Here is an 18,080-nt window from a genome sequence, read left to right as displayed (position 1 = left end):
CCCCCCCACCGTTACCCCCTGGAGCTACAGTCTCCTGATCCACATTGCCAATGAAACTCAAAAGAAGAAAGAAACTCTCCTGTATATTCAGGTTTCCCTCCTCAGTCCACAAGCTTCAGGCTTTTAACCCTCGCCGCCACTGTGATTGACAGACAGCAGCACTCACAGAGCTCCTCCGAGCTCACAGACCATCTTGATCTCAAGCCCCATTCCCGGGGAATAGCCTCTTCGCTCTCAACCAGAGCTTTCATCCTGCCGGTGTCCTCTCTCCTGCCCGCTCTCTTTCCCAGAGAGAACTTCATGCCAGAAGGAGCACCAGGAGGAGCCAATGCGACGTACCTGATGCTCTGGTAAATTCAGTCTCGGGCACATCGGGAGTTCCCTCCTCAGCATTGTCACTGCCCTCTCAGGTAAACTCCAGCTGGGATCATCTTTCTCCTCTGAAGAGGCATTGCCAGCCTCTTCACATTTTGAAGCCCCAGGTAGCCAAAACTTTGGTTGGGATGATGCAGTTGGAGCTGGTCCTGCTTTGAGCAGGGCATTGGACTAGATGTGACCCCCTGAGGTCCCTTCCAGCCCTCATTTTCTATGATTCCTGCTATCTTTCAAGTCTCATGCCCACCCACACTAGTTCTGTAATACCTTCATGATAACATATGTAAAGCAAAGTGCATAGGATTCTAGGTGAGCACATCACAGATTTATAAAACGGCACCATCATATTTTCCATATCATCTGTGCCCTATTTCTTTTGCCATCCTAACTAGAAATGGCCAGGAACTTTTTGAGGAAATGTCTTTCATTGGAAAATGTCAGTTACTCAAAACTGAAACTTGCGGAGCTGGATCAGTTTTGGTGCCGCTTCATCAAGAAATGATCTTCCAGCGCAGGATGGAATCATCGATCAAATCCAGAGAGAAAGAGAAACACCACAGAACAGCACCATGGACAGCCAGGCACCGCAAGAACTTGAAGCTTCGTCTCTTATGTTCCAGGTCAGGTCAGTGTCCTTCCTACGGGACTGGGGGCAATCTTCTCTCCCCTCCGTCCTCCTCTTGTCCTTGGTTTTTGCACAAAGGAAGTGAAAAGTTCTCACATTTGCCCTTGTGTAGAGCAAAATATCTCCATATATATATATAGCTATATCTATCTAGAGATAGAGACAGAGATGATAGAGATAGAGATGATAGAGATAGAGAGATCCTATATATAGGATCTCTATCTATCCATCTATCTATCTATCTATATAACAGAGTTCTTATTTTTAGCCAGCACTAATCTTAACATCCACATTCATTTTCACTGCTGTATCAGCACGCATGCTTTTGAACCAAGGAGGTCCAGCTGGGAATGCAACTCCAGTTGGTTAAATCCAGGGTTATGTGACCAAACTTCACTCATTGCGCTGACTTTCATTTTATCCAGAGCAAAACCACTTTTCATTAGAACAGTATAATGAACCTCTTCCAATGGTTCTTTCTTGCCAAATTTCAACTACCACTGAAAAAAATTTATTTGAGGGATCAAGGACTGCTCTGGAAAAAGAGGGGAGGAATTTTCCTGGGCTAAACAAAACTCCTCCAACCCCCCCCACCCCTCCAGTTCCACTAAAACTTCATTTTTTAAATTAAAACATAAATAGGACCCAAGATTTTAGGATAGAAAGTGCTCCCATTGCCTCTCACAAATTAAAGAGCATGAGATAAGTCCTCTGAAGCCACACTTACTTTTTGTGGACTATGAGAAACTTCGTCTGCTTTCTGTCCTGCCTTTGGGGTCTCTGGAGGAATCCTGGAAGACAGCCTCTATTTTAGACAATGCATTTCATGCACAAGCAGAAACATTACTAATAATGTCCCCAGGGTTTCTGAGATCACAATCAGTAAAACACAGCAAATGTCAGGATATTCAAGGTAGGAAATCCCAGAGTTATGTTTCTGTGTCAACGGCCAACAGCAAAGGGGCTGTTGCTTTACTTCAGGTATATCTAAACTGCAAATGGCAATGTCGCGCAGACACACCTGAGCAGCTACTAATGAGCTAGATCAGGTTGGAGAGCAGCACAGTTATGGCAGCATAAAGTTCTGTGTGGCTAATTTATGTTAGGTGCGGGCGTTCAGTTTCTACCGCAAAAAATCGCTGTTTTTCTGGTAGAAACCAAAGACATTCAGGCTTTTTCTCCCAGAGCCACAAGAGAAAAATAACCCTGGAACAACCAGAGTTAAATGGCTCCCAGGAAAGTGTCTCTCCGGGTGCCGAATGTTTGTACACTTTTCCCCAGCTTAAATCCTCCGGGAGACCAGAAGTGGAGCCAGGAAAGGCTCCCGTGCCTTCCTGAGACTGGGATCACTGCTTCCAGCCACCAGCTTTTAAACAGCTGCCCTGGTGCTGGGCTGGGTGGCAGGGGCAAGGGGAAGCCAGCAGGAGCACGAGAGCCTCTGCATGACCAGCCACGTGGGCCTCTCCAGCAAGGCTCCCAAAGCCTTCCCGCAGGGGTCGCATGCCCCCTGCACTCCTCTGGGCTGACCTCTTGCAGGGGGGAACTGGGAGGGTTCCCACCATGGGAGAATGACCCCTCCTGCTGCTGCAATGGCCACTTGATAGCCTGCCACCTCCTCAAGTCATGGGCTCCCCTTGGGCTATTGAAAGCAGCCATCCAAGGGTTATTCAAGTACATCTGAGAGATCCAAAGAAGAGGCCACATCCCCACTACAGAGGAAGGCAACCCCCCCCCCATAGTCCGTACCTCATGCAGGGACTTGGACCTCTGAAGGTCCCTTCCAGGCCGACTTCTCTATGATACTTCTCCACGATACCCATCTGACCTTGGGGCAAACGTCCTCCCTGACCCCAAGTCTGGCAATCGGTCAGACCCTGAGTGCTGGGAACATGCTCCAACAAGGACCTTCCAGGTGTCAGTGCTGGGACACTGCAGTCAGCATACCCAGCCCTGCCTGCAGCCAGCAGCCAATGTTTCTAAGGAAGGCAAAAAAAAAATAAAGCCCCCGACACCTGTAACGGAAAAAAATCCCATGTGGTAACCATCAAAGCCCAGAAACCTGGGGGAAAAAACCAAACACCCTCCACTCTGTTCTGCAACCTGGGGGCAGCAAAAAGCTCCACACATCACCCCTTGTTTTCTGTCATCCTGTCCCCTCCATAAAGCTATCCCACCCGCTTTGATCTTCTTCTTTGAACTAAGCCGGGCGAGGAGCACCGCTTCATTCTCCTGCGGCTGAGCACGGTCCTCACCAGCATCCACCTGCTCCGTGTTGCTCTCAGCGTCTGTGAGCGGGGTCTCTTCCCTGTTTCCACCTGTTGCTCTTTGCAGCACACACCAAGCCTTTCAGCACTTAGACCATCCCTGTCCCATCCTTATCCAACCTCTTCCTGAAAACCTCCAATGACCAGCTTCCCGAGGCAGTGTACTCCCCAGCCTCACTGCTCTAACAGTGAAACTTTTCTTGGTATCCAATCTAAACCTACTTTGCTGTCAGTTCAAGGCACTGCCATGCCTCCTCCTCCTCGCTGTGATGGAGAAAAGGAGTTCACTCTCATCTTGATGGCAGCCCTTCAGGTATCATTTCCTCTTAAGCACCTTTTCTGCCAGCTGAACATTTGTATTTCTGTCAAGCTCTCCTCGTATGACTTCCCTTCCAAGCCCTTTATCACTTTTGCCACCTGCCTCTGCACCTCTCGAACTTCTCCGTGTCCTTTTTAAAATCAGAACTGCACAGTACTGTAGATGAGGAACAACCCCTGCAGAGGAAAGAGGCACTATCACCTCCCATGCCTTGTACCTAATGCTCCTATTGATGCAGCCTAAAACTGGATTCACTTTTTTTTTCTTTTTCTTTTTCTTTTTCTTTTACTGCTGCAGACTCATATTCACTCTGTGATCCACCAAGACTCCTAGATCCTTCTCCAGAGTGCTGCCCTCCAGCCAAGGGGCTCAGCTGCGTGGCGGGGCAAGGGGAAGCCAGTAGGAGCATGAAAACCTATGCAGGACCAGCCATGTGAGCCTTGGCGCTCAGCTGGGTGGTAGAACAAGGGGTCACTTCTACACAATCCTACCCTCTGCCATAGAGACACACTGTAGGAGTGCCTGGCAGCAGCAGCCAAAAGTGGTATGCAAGCATTGGCTACCAGCTGCCAGCTTCCTCGACTGCATGTTTTAAAGCACTTGAAATAAAGCGCTCTCCCATGTTTTAAAGCACTTCCTAAATAAAAATGTAGCTGGATAAATATTGGATACGCATGGTTACTCGTCAGTCGCTGGAGTTCTCCAATACGGATCATGCCCACATGCATAAGCATTTATGGGAGTATTGCATCCTTCTGGGCCTCAGCTATGTTGTCTTAGCAATACTCATAATGTGCTCTGGCCTGACCCCTCGCTCTTCCCTGACTGAGGGCATAAAGGATGAGGCACATTTCCTCCTTCAGTGTCCACTCAGCTGCAGAATTCCCAAGGAGTTTGACACCGAGGAAGACGACACAAGCAATGCAAGCGTAGCAAAGCCGCTGCAACTTGAACCCTGTTTCATTCAGGATGAAAGCGGCAGCAATTTAGCCAGCCTGCATCACTTAACAGGTACATCACAGCAGCTGGTGCACGACCCCCAGGAGCAGCTGCCTCTCCCCTTTTCAAGCACTTACAAAGTACAGTCTGGTCATAGCCTACGTCTGCTGAACTCTAGTGGTTCTTTATTAAGAGAGCAGAGTACAGAGAAGCTGCATCTGCAGCGCTGACGGACAGATGGGATGCCCAACCCCTCCAAGCTGTTCCCTCCTGTAACTTGTGCCCCTCCGTAGCAGTCCCCTGCTCATTGCTACAAGCAGGATGCAGGACTCCAGCACCTCTGTTTCTTCCACCCGTCGGACCTGATGAACCAGGAAACGTGCTGCGTCTCGCAACTTTAACTTCGCCAAATATATCATTCCCTGAGTCGTCTTAGTTAGTTAGCTTCCGAGCCGAGTAATCCTTCGGTTTGCTTGCGTCCTTGGTCTGCTATTGAATCAAAGACCTTGCACCTCAGCAAGAACCCTTAGATCCCATGGGAGGACTGAAGACAGAGGCAGCAAGGCTCAAGGCGGGTCTCTGCTCTGCAGCTCTTGCTGTGGAAGCACACAGATGTGGGTCTAGCTCACTTGGCGTGACCACAGATGCCTCACACCCAACTCCACATGTCCAACCCCAACTGCAGCACCAGAACCCTCTTTTCTGTCATTTAGTCACCTCTGTGAACTTTGCCCAGCTCCTTTGACCTTTCATAACCAAGCCAGTTGCAGAGCTCTGCTTCATCCTCCTGCTGCTGAGCATGGTCTCTCTTAATTTCCACTGGCTCTGGGCTACAGAGCGCCTCGCCTGGTTTCCAAGTGATGCAGAGGCAGGGCTCTCCCAGGCCTCCAGCTGCTTCTCTTCACAGCACAGTCCAGCAACTGCTAACTCCTAGCTCATCCCTGACCTCTGCTTATCCAACCTCTTTTTGAAAACCGTCAATGAAAAGAGATTGCACAACTTTCCTGGACAGTACGTTTCCCTGCCTCAAAGCTCGTGCACTGAAGAAGTTTTCTGTCCGCCAGTCTAAACCCACTCTCTTGCAGTTTTGAAGTTTCACAACCTGCCACTTGGAGAAAGCCAGTAAACTTGTTCTCCTACTTCTTTATGGAAACCCTTCATATAACTCAGGGCGGCTATCACGTCTCTCCCTTCATCACCTCTTCTTCAGACTAAACATGCCTAGTTGTCTCAACCTTTCCTTCTACTGCTTGCCATCCAAACCATTTATTATTTTCATTATCAACCTGTAGACCCTCTCGAATTTCTCCATATTCCTCATATAACATGGAGCCCATGACTGCTCACAGTACTTCAGATGTGGCCTACCACAGCAGTGGCACTACCACCTCCCATGTCTTATGTCCAATACGCCTATTGATGCAGCCCAAAATTGCATGCGCTTATTTGTCACCTGGCTGTTTCATGTTGTGCTTGTGGTCCATCAAAGCCGAAAGGCCCTTCTTAGCAGTACTGCCACCCAGGCAGTTAGCTCCTATTCTATATTTGGGCTTCTGATTAGCATAGTACCTTGCATTTCTCAGCACTGAGCTTCATCCTGGTGTTTTGGGCTCACATTTCCAATCTGTCAAAACGATTCTGAATCTACTCCTATTCTACTGTGTGCTTGAAGTCCTTCCCAGTTTTGGGTCATCTTCAGACCTAATCAAAAAACTCTACTCCAGCATCTAAACCATGAATAAACATGCTAAATAGCACTGGACCCAGGACAGACCCCTGCAGCACTTCAACCAAGATCTTCTAGCAGTCCAACATTGATCCATACATCACAACCCTTTGCTTGTGGTTACTGAGCCAACTATCTTGCTGTCTTGTAGAAAATGTATTTAAGCCCATATTTCTCCATTTGATTGACAAGAAGTGTGTATGAGACTTTATTAAAAGCCATGCAGAAATCCAAATACACCATGTCCAGGGCAGTCCCCTTTCTCCCCCCCAGCTAGTTATTTTGTTGAAGATCAAATTTGTTTGGCAAATTCACGCTGCTCATGATCATCCTTTCCTTCTCCAGATGCTTACAAGTGGACTTCTTTATAATTTTCTCCAGTACATTCCCAAATACTGAAGTCAGACTAACCAGTCACTAACTCCTTGGGCCCTCCTTTTTTGAAAGAGGGGCATTATGTTGGCCCTTTTCCAATCCCCTGGTACTCTGCCCGTCTCTTACAACTTGATAAATATACTTGCCAAGGGCTTTGAGATGCTGTCTGCTAGCGCCTTCAGTGCCATGGGATGAAGTTCATCAGGCCCGGTGGATTCTCTAGGACTCAGCTGGAGCGATGTGTGAAGTTTTGGGCTCCACATTTTCAGAAGGATGTAGAAGCACTGGAGAGGGCCCAGAGGTGAGCAATGGAGATGATACAGGGGTTACAATGCAAACTACATGGTGACAATTTGGGAGAGCCGGGCCACAGCGTGATAAGCAGAGGGAGCACATGAACTCAGAGGGGATGCATGGACAGTAGCAGCTTGCACGGCCACTGAAGCTGTTGGCTACAAATGTCCAACTCGGGATCCTTAAAATTCTGGTTTATTAGGCGGATTGAAGCACTGTAATGAAGTTAAATCATAAACCTTGGGGCTGGTCCCCCCACACACACACACGGTAGCAAGCTACAAAAGTCGGGTATACCTATCCTACAAGTGCTGGAGTCTGCTGTCGATGGCCAGTCGAGGCTTCTTCCAGCGTGGTGTTATCCTCCAGAAGGGGGTCGCTGGCTGGTCCTTCTGGCTGGACAGGTCGGGTGCTGGTCAAGTTGGAGATCAAGAGAGCTGCTCTGAGGGCCAATTTTCACTGCTTTTTTATCTGTCCTTGGCAGACTTTGGTGACTCCCCGGTTTTCAGGTTTGCCCAATCCAGGGGTCATTGCCCCTCGTGGGACTCCCCCCCCGCCCCTCGGTGGCTACTGAATAGCATCTGTCAGCCCTAGGGGTCGTCCGCATGTATGTGCAGGTTTGGGAGTCCGGTGATGAATTTTGAATAGGGCTCTGGGAGCGGTCGATCTGGAGATATTCAGCCCAAAAGTTGGTCCCCGGCGTTGATTAACTCAGGCTAGGGCTTCTAGCCCTTGATCAGTGACGTTTAGAGATGCCCTGGTTGCTACATTGTCTTCTATTGATTTCTTCCATTGGTTGATCTGCAGTTTCCCTAGGTGTTAATTGCTGCCTGCTACTGTGTTACGCATTCAATCACTGATTCACTTGCTCTTTCAGGGGCCCACCTGATACAGGGAAGCGGCAGTTTGACTCCTGCCCTTGTTAACATTGTCACTAAACACATTTAAAGTTGAAAGGTGAGGAGTATAAAATATATGCTACAAAAGTAATGCCATGGCACACAAATAGATAAAAATACCAAAATACACGGGGAGATACAAAATGCACACATACAAATTTTAAAACACAATTCCTTATCTTAAAGTGAAAGAAAGAGGAAGGAAGAAAAGGTAGAAGAGGAAAAACATATTCAAAGAGGGGAGAGCAAATGCAGGCAAGAGGAAAAGGGGGCTTTCTTCTACACAGCCAGCTCAAAGCCCCCCGATGCCCTGCCACCATTGCCACCCATGGAGCATACCCTGACAGTCATGGGTCTGGAACTAGGCAAGGTTACTCTGCATAAAAGGAAACTAAGGAGAGGAAAAAGATAGCAGTTTTCAAATATTTAAAAGGCTGCCATCAAGTGGAAGAAGACCTGTTCTCCCTTGCCACAGAAGGCAGGGCACAAGACAACGGGCTTAAACTACCACAAAGGAGATTTAGATTTCATCTCGGACAAAGTCGGCTTGCTGTGAAAGCAGGACAATGCAACAAGCCACCTTGGGAAGTTGTGGAGTGTCCCACGCTGGGGCTTTTCCAGAAGCATTCATCCGAGAGGGGCTAGGGACAGCGCTCTGTGCATCTCTACTGGAGGTTGGAGTAGATACCCCTGCGAGAGCTCCAGTTCAGTAAAAGTGCATCTCACAGGCATCTTTATTCACCACTTGGTAGCTAAGCATCATATTGTGTTTAGGCATAATACCAAAAATATATATATTTTTTAAAACATCAAGGGATTGATGACTCTTCACTCTCTGGACAGAAGCCCACATCAATGTGGGACCCCAGAGCTGAACCCAGCCAATGAAACTTCTCCTCAGCCCTTGGGGAAATGCTCTCTATTTTCTCTCTCAATCACAAAAGCTTGCATTCTGGTTTCTACCTTTTCTAAAAGGAGAAGTGAACACAAGTGCTCATGACTGACCCTTCTTTTTACCGCCTTTCAGGAGGATGCCACCCCACACAGGAAATTTCCACTCAAGCTGTTAGCACAACCAGTCTATAACGTGTCATCGTTTCTCCTTGGGGATCCCTCCCAAACAAAGGAGGCTAACGTTTGCCTTGGAGATGCAAAGGTTGGAGCAAATGAATAGAAATGCCGCAATAGGAGTGGATACTGTGGGAAACTGCCCATCCGAAGAGTATGAATACGTAGAGATGCTCTAGGAACTCCTTCTGGCTGCAAGTGCAACCCTCATGCTTTCACTTTCTAACAGCGGTCAGATTGAGCCCCCTGCTGTCTCTCACTTTCAGTGCCCATCTTTTTCCCCCAGAATAAAAGGAAGAGGAACAAGAATGTCAGTCCCCACAAAACCTCCTCACAGGTTTTTTCTCGGTCTTTCTTTGCCTTTGCCTTTGGTGCAAAAAGGGCAAAAACGAGTAAAGAAGAGACCCAGAAAGAAGCCCTCCAAAACTGGAAACGAAACCCCATTTTTTTCCTCCTTTTCCAAAAACCCAACCTGCACAGACAAGATGAAATTAAATTAAACGAACGCTTAAAGATTTTCACCTTTTTTTTTTCATTTGAAATTTTACAACTCCCCAAAGGTAAATTTGCAGAAGGAAACTTCCCAGGGGAAAACGTCGATATTCCAATGAGCTCAAGCTGCTAGAGGTGGCTGCTGCAAAGCTGGTAGCGCAGAGCAATAGCACAGCTTTTGACGTTATGCTGCAGTATGCATCGTCGCAAAAAGCACAAAACGTACTTTAGCTCCACCAGCAATGGGGGGATGACCCAGAGCTCAGTCCTAATTTCATTTCCCTTTGCATACCTGCATATCATGGCACTGGTTACAGGTGGTCAAGCACACTGCACTCCAGTCTAGACTAGGCCAGTGGTTATAGAGTCATAGAGAAGTGGGGCTGGAAGGGAACTCCAGAGGTCATCTAATCTCACCCCCTGTCTGAGACAGGATCATCCCATAGACCCATAATCTAAACTCTACATAAGACTACCCTTAACCCTGACACAGCATAGACTTAACACCCTAAATTATCACAGGTAAAGCAGGGGAACCACAGCAGCCACTGTTCTGCTTCTTTAAAATGTTGTTAATATATGCACAAGAGGTAGAGGGCAACACCCCCTGCTACAGAGGAAGGCAATATGCCCCCACGCCCATACCAATCTGACCATGGGGTAAAACTCCTTCCTGACACTAAATGTGGCATCAGCCTGACCTGGAGCAGAGAGGGGCAAGACCCTCCAGGTGGGAGCCTCCAGCTTTGCTCCTAGCAGAAGAATCAACACACCCCACTTGAAGTCCTCGACCTTAGCTGTAGGCAACATGCAATGCCTTTGGGGAGGCTTAAAAACACCCTGACCCATATAGCAGAAAAAGGCCAGGGTGGAGGGAGCAACCAGCAAAGCCCAGAAGCATCTCAGCCTTGTCTGACTGAAGGTACCCCTTTGTAACGTCTGTGAATTGAGTTTCATCCAATTTCAAAAGCTAATTTATTTATGACAGTGCTCGCCTCCAGTGGGGCTGGTCAGTGCGGGCCAGGGAGCCACACCTGGATGAGAATCACTGGCAAGACCCTAGGCCAATAATGAGCAAATTGGGGGACGGGTCAGAGGTGTTTCACAAAGCAGGTGGGCAGCAGTGCATTAGAGAGGCCAAGAATTCTTGGAAAGGTACCGGTATGGTATCTGGGTTACAAATCAGTAGAAATGGAAATATTTACAGCATTTGACTTACTTTTTTCCCAACTGATGTATGTTAACTCCTTTACAGATTGCAATGCCAATAACGATGAGACAGATGAGGCCACCAATTTCTATTGCAATAATTACGAAAAAGCAGGTCTCTTGGGGCAGGAAAAAAAGAGAACATTATACTTTGTTTGCCTTCAGGGTCTGCTGGATGAAAATGTCAGTACAAATTGGAGATTATGCTACAGGGACTGAATGAGCATGTGCTGCACAAACATACTGTACTAGGGAAGCATCTGAGACATACAGGCATTTAGGGCTAAAAAGTGGAAGACAGACTAGGAGAAAAATAAAAACTAGCACGATTAAATGTTCAGGTATAACAGATTATTTGACCTTAGAGTGAAAGGATGTGAATGAAAACAAGGGCAACTCCAAGCAGGTAGATATCCAAGAGTCAAATAACATGAAACATGCAGGTGAAGTATGTAGAGCATTAAGATTTCCATTGCACTTACAGTTTGAAGACGGAGGAGGCCCGCTGTCAACACTTCCTCCAAATCCTCTTTCTTTACCCACCCCAAGTCACAATGGCAGTTTCTGTTACTGTTGCAAACCTGAAAAAGAGCAAATGTCAATACCATAAAACAAATGGATAACTGGATTGATTCATCTCCCACTTCTGTGCCCCCTGGGACCTTCCACTTGGCCTCTACAGATGTCCTTCTTCAGATATGAGGGGAGTCGAAAGAAAAATCAGGACAAATCAGGACAGCTGGTGGTTGACGCAGAGAAAACGGCAGAGCTCGTCAATGAGTTCTTCGCTTCAGTATGCCTTAATACTGGCCAAGGCAATCCCCCCACCTTGAGCACAGACAGATGTCCAAAAGGCACCAGACTACCAAAGGTTAGCATTGACTTAGTTAAGGAGCACCTGGAGGGGCTGGATGGGTACAAGTCAGCCGGCCCGGATGACCTCCATCCACGGCTGCTGAAGGAACTGGCCAGTGTCATTGGTGAGCCATTGTCATGGCTGTTTGAGCACTCGTGGTGCTCTGGCCAGGTCCTTGAGGACTGGAAAAAGGCCAACGTGGTGACCATTTTTAAGAAGGGGAGAAGGGAGGAGCCAGGTAACATTAGGCCAGTCAGTCTTGCCTCTATCCCTGGGAAAATACTAGAAAAAATCATCAAAGAGCGTATTTGTGAAAGCCCAGCAGGGGAAACGATGCTGAATGGAAACCAACACGGGTTCATCACAAGTAAATCCCGCCTGACAAGCCTTATAGCCTTTTATAAGCAGGTCACACACTGCCTAGACACAGGAGCTGAGGCCGATGTCATCTACCTGGATTTTAGGAAGGCCTTCGACACAGTTTTGCATCCTATTCTCATAGGGAAGCTAACGGGCTGTGGAGTGGACACCGACATGGTCAGGTGGGTGGCGAACTGGCTCAGGGACTGCACCAGAGAGCGGTGGTGGACGGGTCAGTCTCGGCCTGGAAGGAGGTGGGCAGTGGGGTCCCGCAGGGGTCAATCCTTTGGCCGGTGTTATTTAATATCTTCATCAGCGATTTGGACGAGGGTGTGGAGAGCACCCTCTCCAAGTTCACGGATGATACCAAATGATGGGGCAAAGTGAATACACCAAAGGGCAAGGAGCAGTTACAGGCCGACCTGGACAGGTTGGATCAATGGGTGGAACGTAATAGGATGCAATTCAACAAAGATAAATGCAAGGTACTCCACCTAGGGAGGAGGAATCCCCAGCACACCTATAGGTTGGGGGATGACCTCCTCAGCAGCTCAGTGGCTGAGAGGGATCTTGGAGTCATAGTTGGCTCCAAGATGAACATGAGCTGGCAATGCGACGAGGCCATCAGCAAAGCCAATCGCACCTTGTCGCGCATTAGCAGATGCATGACCAACAGATCGAGGGAGGTGATGCTCCCCCTCTATGCAGCACTGGTCAGGCCGCAGTTGGAGTACTGCATCCAGTTTTGGGTGCCACACTTCAAGAGGGACACGAAGGATCTGGAGATCTAGTGGAGAGTAGATTTAGGTTAGACATTAGGAAGAATTTTTTTACAATAAGGATGGCCTGGAATGGGCTGCCAAGAGAGATGGTGCTATCACTTGGAGGTCTTCAAGAGGAGGCTTGACAATCACCTGGCTGGGGTCGTCTGACCTCGGTCCTCTTTCCTGCCAGGGGCAGGGGGTCGGACACAATGATCCATTGGGTGCCTTCTGACTCTATAATTTATGAATCTATGCAAAACAAGGGCAACACTGGACCCCTGCTAAACCAGCTGGGGCAGCTGACTACCGACACCCAGGAAAAAGCCAATCTGCTTAATGATTACTTTGCATTGGTTTTTCACCAGCCCAAAGGGACCACCCTGCCTAACATGAAGCAGAATGAGGATATGCCCACCACTGGCATGGATCTTGTGAGGGAGCATCTTGAGAGGCTGGACCCCCACAAATCAACTGGTCCGGATAGGTTGCACTCAAGAGTGCTAAAGGAACCGGCAGACATCATAATGAAGCCACTGGGAAGGATATTTGAGAACTCCTGGCGCTTGGGTGAAATACCTGAAGATTGGAAGAGGGCCAATGTGGTGCCCATCTTCAAGAAAGGGAGGAAAGAAGACCTGGGGAACTACAGGCCAATCGGTTTGATCTCAATCCCTGGGAAGATTTTGGAAAAAATGATCAGAGAAACCATTCTTGATAGGCTAACAGAGGGCAGCATCTTGAGGGGCAGCCAGCATGGGTTTGTCGCATGTAGGTCTTCCTTGGCCAATCTCATTTCTTTCTATGACCAGGTGACATATCACCTGGAAAAAAGGTAAAGAGGTAGATGTCATATATTTGGACTTTAAAAAAGCCTTTGACCTGGTGTTCCATGATGTCCTCATGAAAAAATTGGGCAACTGCGACCTCAACTGCTCCACAGTCCGATGATTGGAGAACTGGCTCCGGGGTTGGATCCACAGGGTGGTAGTTGATGAAACCGAGTCAACATAGCACTCAGTGACTAGTGGCGTCCCCACAAAGCACCGTTCTTGGACCTGTACTCTTTAATGTCTTCATAAAAGATCTGGACACGTGTGTCAGAAGAGGACTGGCCAAGTTTGCTGACAACATCAAACTCTGGGGAAGAGTGTCCACACTTGAGGATAGGCTGGTGATCCAGGCTGACCTCGATAGGCTTGCAAGATGGGCAGATGAAAACTTGATGGCATTCAATACGGAGGAATGCAAAGTGCTCCATCTTGGGAACAAAAACCCTGCAGCACACTTATAGGCTCGGCAATGCTACACTCGCTAGCATCATGACCGAAAGAAACTTAGGGGTCATGATTGACCACAAGATGAATGTGAGCCACCAATGCGATACCGCAGCTGGCAAAGTGAACAAAACTCTGGCTTGCATCTGCCGATGCATCTCGAGCAAGACCCAGGATGCCACCCTCCCACCGTACTCAGTCTTGGTGAGGCCGCAGCTGGAGTACTGCATCCAATTCTGGGCTCCACAATTCAAGAAGGATGTGGAGAAGCTGGAGAGAGTCCAGGGGACAGCCACGTGCATAATCGGAGGGCAGGAGAACAGGCCTTATGAAGAGAGGCTGAGAGCTATGGGACTCTTCAGCCTGGAGAAGCGCAGGCTCAGGAGGGACCTGGTGGCAACTTATAAGTACATCAGGGGTGTACATCAGGATTTGGGGGAACACCTCTTCACCACAGAACCCCAGAGGATGACAAGGTCCAATGGTCACAAACTCCTGCAAGACCATTTCAGGCTGAATATAAGGAAAAACTTCTTTACTGTCTGAGCCCCCAAGTCCTAGAACAGACTCCCCCCAGAGAGGTGCAAGCACTTACTCCAGACATTTTCAAGAAATATGTGGACATTTATCTTGCTGGGATCCTTTGACTGTAGCTGACTTACTGTCCCTGGGGCAGGGGGGCTGGACCCAATGATCTTACCAGGTCTCTTTAAGCCCGCCCCTAATGTCTATGAAATCTATACACAGGTATCACTCGCATGATGAACAGACGAGCAAAATGGTACATCTGCTATTCTGGTTCCGTAGAAAGGATACAGGGCCTCTCCATCTCTTGTCAGGAGAAATTCACGTGCTTTCTTTGGTCTCCCACACCCCTAAGGAGTGGGATCTCGCAGAGGGAGGAAGGAGGACCCAGGAAACTATAGGCCCGTTAGTCTTACCTCGGTCCTGGGGAAGCTCTTGGAGAAAATTATCCAGGTGCACATCTGCGAGGGGCCAGCAGGGAAGTGTATGCTTAGGCTGCCCTGACACCAGGTGGTGGGAAGGCACACACCACACGAGCATGGCTGCAGTGAAGAAATTAGTAAAATGATAGTTGTTGCATGGCTTGGTAGAGCTGGAAGTCAATACAGGACCCTGCACCTAGTGGCTGTGTAAGTACACAGTGTGCGAGCCGGGAGCGCTCCGGGCCCTTTTTTGTGCCGCGCGGGCTGTGGCCAGCAGCCCGGGCACGCTGGGTCGGAGAAAACAGGCGACACGCTAGAATTAGGCACGGACTCGTAATGGTTGATTCAAGATTGTTTACTTACACCGAAGATGGTCGCGGTGTAGGCTGGACAGTTTCCCAGGCACAGCTCCGCTTAAATCCTCGTTTAAGGACTCAGACAATATTCGGATCTCTCCCACGGAGTTGTCGAGGCTCCGTGGATCCTTTTGCGCGCAGGGAGAGGGATATGTCGAGGACTGCGCTCGGCGACGGGGAGAGGCTAGAGGCTGATCAGACCCCTGTTGCCTGCTTGAAATGCGCTGGGTCCAATAGGCTCCGCAGCGCTTAGAGATCTTCACACAGCGTGAAGTCTCCTCCTCCTGGTGTTCGTGGAGTCCTCCAACTTGGGCGGAAACCACTCAAGCTTTTTATACAGCTAGCAAGCCAATCACTAGCCGCCACGTGTGAATAATTTCACGCAAGCCAATAATGGGGCTCGAATTATAATACAAATGGCAGGAACTCTTTGCACCGTGCATCTCTGTGCTGCAAAGAAGAAATGCACACTGCAAAGAAAGCTACAAATTGGCGGGAAAATAATTCAGTGGTGCCAAAGCACACACAAAACCAAAAATCACACCTTTGGGTTGTGACACACAGCTGCTATATCTAAATGAAATCTTAGACATGCAGTTAATCATGCAGCCACACTATTCAAAGACATTTGACGTCAGCCAAAAGTGGAATCTATGTGGACAATAGCTTGCATACAGCTGTTAAAGAGGACCTTCTAGCCCAAAGCAACCTCAGGACTAAGAAATAAATTAACATCTGAAACTTTAAATATTGCTTCTGAGAGATTAAATCCATAACTGAACTGAATGTACTCTGGCGTACAAGATGCTTTTTGAAGATGGTCAGGGTGGGTGACTCTCCCACCTCTGGGGGAGCCTATTCCAGACCCTTGGCACTCAACTAGTAAAGAAGATTTTCCTTATGTCCAGTCTCAAGTGGTCTCCGGTCAGTTTGTGCCCAAAAGTTTGACTTGGAGCTTAGAAGGCCATCCATGTGACGAAAGGTTGAAGGAGCTGGAAAGGTTGCCATAAGGAGGCTAGTGACCAGTTTTTCTCTCTAGCTGCTGCAAATAGGTCAAAAAGTAATGTGTTTAAATTTGAAGGTGGCTTCAGGTGTTGCAGGCAGTTAAGTTTTTTGATATAGTGATGATAAAGTGGACAGGTCTCTAATGAGTATAGGAGATAAGGGACCACAGCAGCTGTGTAAACTTGGCATTTTGGAGATACTTTGACACCCTGTCTCGTCCATAGTCTTTTTTGCAGGCAACCGAAAGTTGAGGCAGCTGACTTTAAGCGTGCTGAAAGTTCCCTGTCAATGTTATGCCATCAGTAGCTGTACTACGTAGGCAGCAAAAGGACTTGACGTTGTTTAATTGACTGCCATTAGATTTTATTTCTGGTGGTGAAGGAAGCTATACGTTTCTGCCAAGAGGTGGTTGGTCCAGGACTTTAGTTTTCTGTACATTAATCCAGAGGCCAAAAAGGGATGCACCACGAGCAAAGGAATTCAGTAAATGTTGCAGGTCATTCTCAGAAAGGGCAACAAATGCTGAATCACTGGCATACAGCAGACCTTTTACTTCACTTTGTTGGGATTTGCTTTTGGCCTCTGGGATGCGGCAACCTGTACTCAGCAGCGAGCCAAGGCTCGATGGCTGGAGGGTGCTGCGTCTGCCCTGCAGCACCTGCTAACTCAGCCATGTGGCTCCTGCCATTGTCCAAAGAGGATCCTCCACCAGGTGCCTGGAGCTCAGTGGGTGTCGATCCATATTTTTACGATGCTTCCACCCATTGGAGCCCTAACCATTTGCCCTGCTGCCAACGAAAAGCATGCACCTAGATTCACCAATCCCAGATGCAGATACTGGATGTTTAGCCCAGATGAGGACTTAGAGGAGAGGAGAGGCAGGGGGTGGCCTCCGGGATGACTGTGGGATGATGCTCTAGGCAGGGTTTCCCCTACCCTCAGGGCCAGTCCAAGGGTAAATGGTGCCCTATGCAAACTGTGTATCTCAGCGCCCCCACCACTTCCAACACAGAGGAAAATAAGAAGTCTAGAATGAACTTTAAATGTTTGTATTTGATATTTGAATCAAACAATAAAACAATACAAACACATTTTGTATGGATTGTTTCACACTTTTCATTAAAGGTCTTTCTCCCCTTAGCAAACCAAAGGTCTTAGACCAAGGTGGAGCCATAGCTAGCCAGGGCTGTTATTCAGAATGATGTTCCTGTTATTTTGTTCTGCATATAATTTTGGTGCCCCCCCGCAAATTTTGGCGCCCTAGGCAACTGCCTAGTTTGCCTGATGGTTGGACCGGCCCTGCCTACCTCTACAGGTTATATTTCTAACTATGTAAACCCACGCTTATGGAGTTGCCCACAAGGGCTTTCAATTGGAAACTTAACATAAGATTTTACTTTATAATCAATCCACAGCTGAAAATCAAAATGAAGGTGAGCAGATCAGACAGGAAATTAAGATCAGGAGTAAGAGAGGAACAAGAAGTCATCAAAAAGCAGAGACTAATTTTGTCGGGGGAAAAGTACAATTGCAAGAAAGCATTGCAGAAATTATGTTCATTTTGCAGTTTCCATGTTGTCCGTCTTTTCCTGAGACAGAAGACCTGATTTTCTTTTACTGTAGAGAACAAAAACGGCTGTTTAAGCAAGTGTACAGGTAATTTATGCCCACTTTCCTGCTCTGCTTCAAGGCTGAAGTAAAAGGGCTGCTTTAGGGTACCTGAAAATTGGGCCTACTGACTTTTAAGCATCTTCAAAAATCAACCACCTGAGAAAGAATTGTGCCCATGACAGACTCGATTGATTCCCCATGGAAGCCACAGCACTTATTTACATCCTTAGAATATAATTCCAGTTCTGGAGCGACAGAAATGTTGGTGACCAAAATTATAACTAGGAACCAACCCCAGAAAACACCCCGTGTTTTGCTTTTT

General features: G+C 47.9%; 1 pseudogene; it reads right to left on the bottom strand.

Annotated features, from left to right (window-relative positions):
- Positions 1 to 1,737: 1,737 nt before the first annotated feature.
- Positions 1,738 to 18,080, bottom strand: part of LOC112548488 — a 48,172-nt pseudogene continuing 31,829 nt past the window's right edge.

The sequence above is a fragment of the Alligator sinensis genome, unplaced genomic scaffold (genome assembly GCF_000455745.1).
Source record: "Alligator sinensis unplaced genomic scaffold, ASM45574v1 scaffold854_2, whole genome shotgun sequence".
NCBI lineage: Eukaryota > Metazoa > Chordata > Crocodylia > Alligatoridae > Alligator > Alligator sinensis.
The sequence above is the reverse complement of the archived record's forward strand: the minus strand, read 5'-3'. Positions and strand labels throughout refer to the sequence as shown.